We start from the raw sequence: 11,335 nt of genomic DNA on the forward strand, positions 1-11,335 counted from the left end.
AGAATCTATGGCATTCTTCCATTCACTCAGAACCATTTCACAACCCTACTTCTGATTGCTCATTATGCACTCTCTTTCCTTTAGAAATCTCCAGTTTCCTACAAATTCTTATATATACCTTAAAGATAAGGGCATCCTATGTGTTAATATACAGGGTTTCTTTAGCTTGTCTCTCAAAACTTCAAAAGAAATTTCCTTTAACCTTAATACTTTTCAAAAAGAGCAATCTAGGGGTGCCTGGATGGCTCAGTCAGTTGAGTGTCTGACTTCATCTCAGGTCATGATCTCATGGTTCCTGGGTTGGAGCCTTGCCTCAGTCTCTGTGCTGACAGCTCAGACCTGTAGCCTGCTTTGGATTCTGTGTCTCCTTTTCTGTCTGCCCCTCCCTGGCTCATGCTCTGTCTCTATCACTCTCAAAAATAAATAAACATTTAAAAAAATAAATAAAATAAAAGAGCAATCTATGCTTCTGCTATAAGACAACTGAGGACCTTTTCATGGGTGTAAGTATCAGCAAGTACACTTTTCCCCCCACTAACAAATATTTACAGTTATTATGGGATGAAAAAGTATATATTCCTTGTCTTATATGCATCTAATAGACCCATCTGATCCTAGGCATAGTTTTATCTGGTACACTTAGGACAGTCCATCCTGGAAGAAACAACCAGAGGAACTTCCTATTCCCAGCTAATGAGAAAACATCTCCATCAAAAAGTTTTATCTGAACTCCAAAATAAAAATACATAGAATAATTAATTCCATGAATTCCAGGTAGCCTCTGAGGAGTCATAATTTATTTGTGGCAACCATGGCTATTAGTATCTGCCTGCTAATTGGACTGGCTCCTGTTAGCTAATTGTATTAGCCCTTATCAAATATTCAACCAGACTGCCCCCCCCCCTTTTTTTTTCTTATCAGACCTACTCTATTACCTTTGATTTGATGCTCTAAAATGTCTATACAAATAATTCAGTTACAAATTTAGGTTAAAAAATCTAACCCCAGTCAGACACTGTGACCTTCCATTCTCATTAAGTTTTTAAGGAATCTTTAGATGATAGTCTTGAAGATTGAAAGTAAATCTAAAAGACCTGGATGCCACATAGCAGATCTGTATGGTTAGCCTTCATGCCTGGCACTGCTTCCATATAGGCCACTGAAAATATTCACCAGAACTCCTATATTTTCCAACTTCCACTCTGAGTATAAATCAAGACTATGGACAATCTTACCTAATCTAACAACCTCACTGCAGAGAACTATAGGAACTCCTGTAAAATCATCTGGCAGCAGACATAATTCTGGTCCTAAGGGAGCATTCATGCAGTGTTTAAAACCAAGTATTGTACATATGTTCTCTAAAGCCTCCCTGATGGCTGTGACAACACCAAAAATATTCAGATCATACCAGAAAGTTTGTCTGATTCCACTGCATTCTTACTCTGGCTTCTAAGGATGCCAATGTTCAGAATCCTCTCAACTGGCTTTCTTCCAAACTAAAACCTTGTTTCTTCTTCTTCTTCTCCTCCTCCTCCTTTCTGTCCTCCTCCTCCTCTTCTTCTATGCTTTAATAGTTTATTTTGAAGGACATTCTATTTTATTTATTTATTTATTTATTATTTATTTATTTATTTATTTATTTTTTATTGAGAGAGAGAGAAAGAGAGAACATGAACAGGGGAGGGGCAGAGAGAGAGGGAGACACAGAATCCAAAACAGGCTCCAGACTCTGAGCTGTCAGCATAGAGGCTGACGTGGGGCTTGAACTCTTGAACCCTGAGATCATGCTGTGAGCAGAAGTCAGACTCTTAATGACTGAGCCACCCAGGTGCCCCCTGAAGGTCATTTTAAAAGCAAAGTTAAAGACAATCTGATCAAAAATTGCACAGAATACACTCATTAAATAAATGTGATGATTAAATACAAATAAGGGAAATGTTTTTTTTTCCTGCAATTCTGGAAATAAGTTCTGTTGTTCTGAAGGTTTTTATACTTAAAAACAAACAAACAAACAAACAAACAACAAAAACGAAACACAAAATCCAAGGCAGGGATGGGGGAATCGTGGCAATTAAAGCTGCCTGTTAATCACGTAAATCTGCAGTGGAAACCAATTTTTTTCTGTTCTTCCCAATAAATCAGTTTCGATCTTCAAACTGTGCCTTGTTTTTGTTTAAAGGTAAGATGGTAGAAACCCAATGGGATTTGGTGGCTTTTTGTAAGCACAGCAAGTCCCTATAATAAAATAGGCACAACTGTCTGACCCACATAGGCACCAGGTGGCAAAGAATGGAGATCCACTATCTGTTTTGATGATTTTTCTGTATTCATATTCTCATCGTCTACTATCTCCTTGACATGGTTGGTGAGACCACACCCAGAGTGAGGGTTTGCCATACCTTGCTTCTGTGTCTCCAGCATCTGCTCTGGCTCCGTGGCGGACTCTGCAAGTCACAATCCCCAGAAACCAGTCTGCGCACCCAAGCCGCTCATTCTTCAGAGCCCTGCACCACGCCACCAGCTCCCAGCACAAACCGGTTTTACTCGTTTTATTATATTCCTAAGGCATACCACTCATCAAATGCTGGATCTCCAAGCTCTCCATAATTGTTAGGTTGACAACATACACAATAAATCATACAGCTATTTTTTTTTTAAAGCCAGCAAGAGTGTGTGTCCACCCCGTTGTGAAAACCACCTTGAGAACCTCAACTTCACAATAACTATTCCATCTCTAATAGTTTTTAAAGATGAACTTTGTCTCTCTTAAACAACAGAGAGGACCGACCAGTTGCCCATTACTTGGCCACTGACTTGGCTTGAACAACCTTCAGTCAGGCTTCTCTCCTCTCACAGTCCTCTCAGTTGTGGCTCCTCCCACCCCAAGTCTAAGTAAACTCTAAGGTGTAGAACAACCACTTATTACAAGAATCATTTGCACAGCATGAATTATTTCTTGTTAAACTTCCTCAGTGATGCTGTGTGCAAACCCCCACTTACTCATTTTTTCCCTCAAAGTCCCAGCTAGCATCCCCCATTCCCTATAAAAGTCTCTCCCCCACAGTTTTTTTTTTTGTTTGTTTGTTTGTTTCATTTTGAGATGCCTGCAGATCCTCAGATCAGAGCATCTTCTTTGTTACAATAGTCTTTTTGTATAAAATTTTTCCTCACATAAGTCCAGATTCGATTTTGCTTAACAATATTATGGACATTAAAAACATTAACAAATCTCCAGAGACTTCTAATATATTCTGTAAAGTGTTTAATCCCCCCAAATTTACAATAATAAATTTCTATTCACAAATATCCCTTTAGTTTGATTTTTTCCCATTCAACTATTTATAATAACAGAATCCAATTAAAAAATGAACACATCAAATAAAATTATTTATAGCATTCTTGTAGTGTGAAAGAACAAAGCTTTACGATCTTTGAGGTACTTCTAGCAAATCTGAAATAATTTCAGGTGTAAGAGACTTTGCAAATCTTCATTTATCTATTTATTTATTCTTATTTAAAAGCTGATTCTAAAAGGCAACCAACAGAATTTCAGAGTGATTTGATCATATGATTAGATAAAATCATGGATACCTGATCAATATATTTTGCCTATTTAAAGTTACAATATAATTTTGAAGTAAACATAGAAGACAACACATAATACTGTTGCCAGAAATATCAACTTTTCACCATGAGGAAATTTGTGTGCTTGCAGACATGTGTGTGTGTTTTCTGGGTTGGTTTTATAATTATGGACATTATAAAAACAACACAAATCACAGTACCTGTAAAAATTTCAAGCACCTGAGGAAATAATGGGGAAAGAGATGTTCTTATCTATAAATATCCCATGAGGAGCATTTGTGAATTAATATGTTTCATTTGTTCTAGAAGGTAGGTCTACTTAAGCATTTCAGTTGAACCCCCAACACTCTTTATATATATATATAAATATGCATATATATAAAATACATATATATTATATTGTATATTAATTATATTATACATATTATTGTATATATATATTAAAGAAATATATATGAAATTTGTATGAAATTACAAATGCTTCTCTCTGTGATATACAAATATAAAATGAGTATCTGTCAAAGATTTTATTAAACTTATTATGCAATGAGGAAACCAGTAGGATGATAAGGCTAGTTCAAAAAAGATATTGAAGACTTGAGATTTATTTATTAATTTTTAAAAGTTTATTTATTCTATTTTGAGATAGAGTGATAGTGGGGGAGAGGCAGAGAGAGAGGGAGAGAGAGAGAATTCTAAGCAGGCTCCACGCTCAGCTTAGAGCCCGATGGAAGGCTCAAACTGATGAACCATGAGATCATGACCTAAATCAAAATCAAGAGTCAGACACCTAACCAAATGAGCCATCCAGGTGGCCCAGGGCTGAAGATTTAAGCATTCTTTCATGTTAATAATGAAATAAATTTCCTAATTGATACAAAACTCCTCAATATCCAATAAGAAAGTAAATGTGTAATCTATGTGGTTATACCTTCTACTGTACAAACATTTATAAATTAACCTGTAATTTTAGAATATTTTGCCTATACTTGTCAAATGCATTATCCTATAAAATTAATTCTTCACTGACTATTAAGCAATGACATGAAAAGAATATGCAGGCATCATCATGTTTCATTTCCTAGTTTTTGTTAATATTTCTTTTTTTAAATTTTTTAAAATGTTTATTTATATTTGACACAGAGAGAGAGAGAGAGAGAGAGAGAGTGCGTGAGCAGGGGAGGGGCAAAGAGAGGGAGACACAGAATCCGAAGCAGGCTCCAGGCTCTGAGCTGTCAGCACAAAGCCCAATGTGGGGCTTGAACTCATGAGCCATGAGATCATGACTTGAGCCGAAGTCAGACACTCAACTGACTGAGCCATCCAGACACCCCTGTTAATATTTCTTAATATCACTTGCTTATAAATGAAAGCCTGACATTTCTACTGTTTTTACTGGTTGTTTTCATGTCCACCTACTAATGATTCCACCATTTTAGAGTCACCTTTTAAAGGTATTTGTAAGCATTTCCTATACCCTGAGCTTACGACAATCATACAAACCCATCTCTTCATGATCTTGGTATCTTTTATGTCCATCTTCTTTAAATCCAGCTGTTGTAGATGATTTACATCTCCCCATTTTTTTTCTGGGATAATTTTTCATCCAATTTTGTTGAAGATGTCTCTCTTCTGATGTTCTGTTATTGTTTTCATTATTGATGGTGGTTTTGTTTTATTTTGTTTGGTATGTTTTTTTTTTTTTTCCTTCTGATATCTACTTGTTCTTTTGTTTTGTTCCTGTAAGAGGAATTAGAGAGTCTATTTGTGTTACCATCATTATCTTTCCTGGTTTATTGCTTTAATATATTTCACATATTTAGGGTTTTCATACAAGAGATATTTGGAGAGATAATTTCCTCTTCTTTACCCTAAATAAGGGAAAAATATTTTTGAGGTTTCAAAAGGACAATTTAGGTACTATGAGAACTTGTAAGCTAATAACATATTTTAATCATTTTATCCAAGAAGTATTTATTAAATACCTATTGATAAATACTTTTTAAAACGTCATCTGATTTCTTACAGATTTTTATGAATTCCATTGGCAAGTATGCTAAGCTGACTGAAATCAAATTAACCAATAGGTCCAAAAAATTCATGTTTATTGAAGAAATCTCACAAAATATAGAGTAACTGAGAATGCTGGTCACAAAGAATAATAGTAGCATTTTCCGTTTTGTTACTCCTATAAAAATCTGTCCCAAAGAAAAATCTTATTTACATAAAGCCTTAAAATCAAAATATGTAAAATTTGGCCTATTATGATGATGAAAATAATTTTCTGCAAGAATCTTGTAAATAACATTGAAATAAGTATATTATATTTCATATTCATATTTATTTATAACATTTTAGTAATGTTACATACCACTGATGAACTGTAGTGCTATATCTTTCTTAGCAATTTGCTATCCTGACGGCTTAAATACCTCACCAACTTAAAAAATAATTTTAAAATAGTGAAAATAAAGTATATTCTATGATAATAGAGGCTTCCTAAATAAATAAGATCTGTCTAATGACTAATCAGTACCTTCCACATGTCTATAAAATAAATATTTGTGAATACCATTAAACTAATTTTCTTCCCCAAAGAAATTGTTTAAATACTGATAAGTTTGATACAGAGCCAACTACCACTTGTCTAAATCAAATTGAATATCAACTAGCCACAAAATTATCTCATTTAATTAACTTCATTAATTAAATGAAATTTTACCTTTTCTCTTCACTTCCAGAACAATTTCTAACAATCTCCACATGAAAATCTCTAAATGTTATTGTACTTTTTGCTATTTCCATTTGAATGTGCTGCTTCAAGGGACCAAAGTTGGATTTCTATCTATGAAATGAGGGCCATTTATACCTTCACATGCAGTACTTGCTTTCTTGTTATTATAGGCACTCTTAAGATACATTTCTCTGTTTTTATTTTTGAATTTAAAAATGCTGATAGAGCTCCCATTTGTCTTAAGACATCTATAACTCACAAGGAAAAATAACACTTATTTTCAATAAGTGATATTCCTAGGCTCTAATGAAATTCTGTGTCTTATGCAACCTCAGCAAACATTTAGCTTGTCCCAATAGCTCATAATGTTTGAAGAGATATCCAAGATATTTGTTATGTGACTGATATATTTGAAGACTAGATTAATCACAAATCTTTAGTGTAAGAAAAGCTTAGTTAAATATATTTTATGTTATGTTCAAGATAGTGTCATCTAATAAATAATATGTAACCACAAATACACCAATAACTTGTACAAAGAGTCTGTAGAAATGGTGAGCCCAGTGCAATATACAAACTAACCAAGATCCATATAGATCCATTGGGCAAATTTGAAAATGCTGCATTCTTGATTTATTATAATCTAATCTTTCTTTCTGCATAGGTCATAAGCGGGGCTGGCTAGCTTGCATCTCTGGATGCAATGATACTGCCAGCAGCATTATCTCTTTTTCCAAGTACTAAAAGTCAAAATTAAAAACTAAAAGTTTTCGATCTAGACCAAAATGCATGACTTTTGATGATAAAATACTCATATATTTTTGTCCTGTACTTAAAACATTTCCTTAGCAATAAGCATTACTTGAAGTGCTTTTAAAATGATTTATACAGATTATTAACTTCTCTATCAGAGGTTGTTAACAGAAAATATTGGAAAAGTTAGCACACAATAATGAAGTATATTTTCATTTATTTTTTTCTGTTTATAAGAAGTAGTGGTTTTTCACAGTATTTGTGTCATTATTCATATCTGATAAAGGCTAATATTTTTGTAAATTTTATTTGCTTTATTTAATTTCTTGCCAATTCCAAGACTGGAGGGAGTAGTCTAAATATAAGTGATTTCATTCTGCAGTATATACATGTATCTCGTTATTATTCTGTCAAGCATTTAGCTAAGCCACACCATGCTATTGCTGGCTTGGCATACATTTTGTTTGATCAAACTGCCAGCAGGGACCTCATGTGAGCACATGCCCTAGATAGCACCCCACAAAGTCACAAGTAAATGTAAGTCCCTGATAAGACTTCCCCAAAGGCCCTTGTGATGAACACTCTCCTGTGTCTCCCAGACAGAGCCTTTCCCCTTGTGTGCCCCTTATATAAGACCCTGTGGAGTTTAGATTTTTGGGGGGGGGGGTTTGAATTGATTAATCTCGTCTTAGCCTGGGAACCCCAAAGCGTCCAACTTAAGGACCCTAATAAAAGGATGTGCCTCAGGTCCTTCTTTCTCTCTGCCTGTATCATGCCTTGACCTCCTCACGTGACCCCTCAAGGTGTGCTGTGTACTTCCTCCAGGACCTGTGAGTAATAAACTTCTTTCAATTCCTTTGTGGCTTCTTCTTAAACCCCATGGTTCACCATGTGACACCCAGGTTCGACTTAACAAAGGGCAATTTATTAAAGCCACAACAATGTTGTACACCTTAAACTTAATACTATATGTCAATTATATATTGATAAAGATGGGAAAAAATAAATTAAATAAATAAATGTGTTTTAATTCCATTCTTTCAAAAATATATAGCATTATTTCTATATGTTAATAATTAAAAGTAATAGTAAAGATAAGTAATATTCATTGAAGCCTAATAATATATCAGAATTTGTACTTTATGCTTACAATTTTAGAATTCAACTTGTACACAATGCAAAGTAGAATTATACACTCCTCCACAGTTTACAAATGAGAAAGCTGAGTTTTCTAAATGTTACATAACTCATAAAAGTAGTTAGGAATGCTTTGTTGTGGTAAACTTTCAGTTTTATTCTAATTTGAAAATGTTATATCTGGCAACCTAACCTCATTTTTAAACCTCCTAAATGAGACTATACAGGAGATAGAATTGTAGAATAAAGAATATTTTTCCTTGGAAATTTAAAATCTTTATTCGTTTTTCCAGTACTTGTTGATAATGAGAAGCCAAGTATAATTACATTTGTTTTCTGAATTTAGCTAGATAAGTTATATAATAAATATATTTCCTCAACATTTTAGTTATTATTGATTTTTCTAGCATATTAATGTTGATGAAAAGTTATCTTTCAGTCCAATGTTCTTTTTTCATATTAATACACATTGGTTTTTTTGAATATCTTTTAGAGCATTTATTTTTTCCTTTATGTTTTGCAGTTTTAGCAGAATGTTTCTGTATATTCAGCACAATATTCATGTTTTCCTAATATAAAAACTTATGTATTTTATGGCACCTGGGTGGCTCAGTCAGTTAAGCATCTGGCTTCAGCTCAGATCATGATGTCATGATTCAGGAGTTTGAGCCCTGCTTTAAACTCTGCTTATAGCTCAGAGCCTAGAGCCTGCTTCATATTCTGTCTCCCTCTCTCTGCCCTTCTTTCACTTGTGCTCTCTCTCAAAAACAAATAAACATTAAAAAAACATTTAAAAAAACTTATGTGTTATTTCCAGTTATAAAAAAGTATTAACTATTTTGTCTTTGGATAGAGCCTCATATATACTATCAGTATTCTAGAATATTCCACATAGACTTTGTTGGAACTCCTTATTTTATTCCACATGCACTTAATTTCTTGCTGTTCAATTTAATCTCTGGATTTTTTGTTATTGTATCATGGTTATTCCCTTCTATAAATCTTGTGATAGTTGTTTTACCTTAATTTCTATTACAGAATATTAATTTTAAAAGAAAACACAGGACATACATATAATGGACTTAGAAACAACAAAATGAACACCTAGGACCCACAGTTCCAAGAAAGAGATGCGTATGTTCTTTAATTCTTAGATAACAATGTTCTGTGTATGTATATTAGATCAAGTTTATTAATTTCTATTCAAAATGCCTTTATCCCTTCTGATAGTTTCTGTTTGTCTATCAGCTACAGCTGTATATAATTTCTGGTGATTTTACTAAATTCATACCAAGTTAAACTTGTTACATATTCTTGGTTAATTGAAACTTTTTTCTTTGAAATGACGTAGTGGTTAAGTTTTGCTTTAATTTCTATTTTATCTTATCATTATGTAGTTACCTCAGCGTTTCTATATGTTTATATATATTGGAAAGAGCGCTTTTTAATTGTGATTGTTTCTTTTTTTTCTTTTTTGTGTAATCTGTCTGTAGTCATTTCCTCTGCTTTCTTTCTTAAGATTGATAATTCCACAATTACTATACCACATTCCTTTCTGTCAACTTAGAAGCTATATTTATTTATTGTTTTTTCTAGCAGTAGCTAGGAAATAGAGCATACATTCTTTACTTACCAAAATCTCCTGACACCCTCATTCCTCTCACAGATAATAAAAGGAGTTTAATAATGTTAATTCCATTCATCTTCATCCCAAATATTTTTCTATTCTTGTCATGTGTGAGGGTTACTTTTAGATGTCAGCTTGACAGAGCTAAGGAATGTCCACGTAGTTGGTAAAATGTTATTTCTGGGTATGTTTGTGAGAGTGTTTCTGGGAGCGATCAGCATTTGTATCAGTAGACTGAGCAAAGAAGATCACCCTCACCAATGTGGCACACATTATTGAGAACCCAAATAGGAAAAGGCCAAGAAAGGGAGAAATTCTCTCTCTCTCTCTCTCTCTCTCTCTCGGATGTCCATTTTCTCCTGCCCTATAACATTGGAGCTCCTGGATCTCAGGCCTTCAGACTTAAACTGAATTACACCGGAGGCTTTTCTGGTTCTCAAGTTTGCAGGCAGCAGATTGTGGCACTTCTTGGCCTCTATAGCTATGTGAGCCAATTTCTATAATAAATCTCCTTTCTCATTATATATCTTATCGGTTCTGTTTTTCTGGAAAACACTAACCGATACAGTATGCAATTTTATTTATTATCCATAAAATGTTTGACCCCGAAGGATATTATTATCGCTTGGTAGAATCAATATTCACATTTGCATTTTTATATTTACTGTTCTTCATTTATTTTTACATCACTAATACTTCATCTGAAAATAGTTCTTTCTGCCTGAACTTGGTGAACACTTTCAGAATGGCCTTTAGCTTAGGTCTGCTGGTAGTGCATTCTTTCTTTAGGTTGCTAGAAAATATCTTTGGTCTGAATTCCAGAAGTGTATATTTTTTTCCTTTCAATTATCAAATGTTTATGTATTTAGTGTTTAAACATAGTCCACTATCCTGTGGCTTTAATTACTCCTGATGAAAAGTCAGCTATTTGTTTAAATTTTGCCATTAAAACATAGCATCTCTTTTTTGCCCTCTAGCTCATTTATGATTTATTTCCTTTTTTCTTTAGATTTCTATGATTTCACTATGATGTAATTGGTTGTGATTTTCTTTATGACTTATTTGGGGCTATTGAGCATTTTTAAACTATGGATTGATGACTTTTAACTGTTTTGGAAAATTATTACCTATTAACTACTCAAATTGTTTTAAATTTCTTTTACTCCATAACCTCTTACTTTTCTTACTAGGTCTCCAATTAAGTATTTGTTAAACTCTACCTCCTATATCTCTTTTCTACTAGTCTGAACTTTTCCTTTTTTAAGTGTATTTATTTATTTTAGAAAGAGAGTGTACACACGAATGTGTGAGCAAAAAGCGGGGGGGGGGTTAGGGAGAAGGAAAGAGAGAATCCCAAGCAGGCTCCATGCTGTCAATACAGAGCCTGATACGGGGTTCTATCTTATGAAGTGTGAGATCATTACTGGAGTTGAAATCAAGAGGTGGACACTTAACTGACTGAGCCACACAGGCGCCCTCCCATCTTTTTAAACTTT

At 33.8% G+C, this 11,335-nt stretch overlaps 1 pseudogene; it reads right to left on the reverse strand.

The window, feature by feature from the left end:
- Positions 1–2,141: 2,141 nt before the first annotated feature.
- LOC115512978 lies at positions 2,142–5,170 on the reverse strand (annotated as a pseudogene).
- Between the last annotated feature and the right edge of the window lie 6,165 nt (positions 5,171–11,335).

The sequence above is a fragment of the Lynx canadensis genome, chromosome B1 (genome assembly GCF_007474595.2).
Source record: "Lynx canadensis isolate LIC74 chromosome B1, mLynCan4.pri.v2, whole genome shotgun sequence".
NCBI lineage: Eukaryota > Metazoa > Chordata > Mammalia > Carnivora > Felidae > Lynx > Lynx canadensis.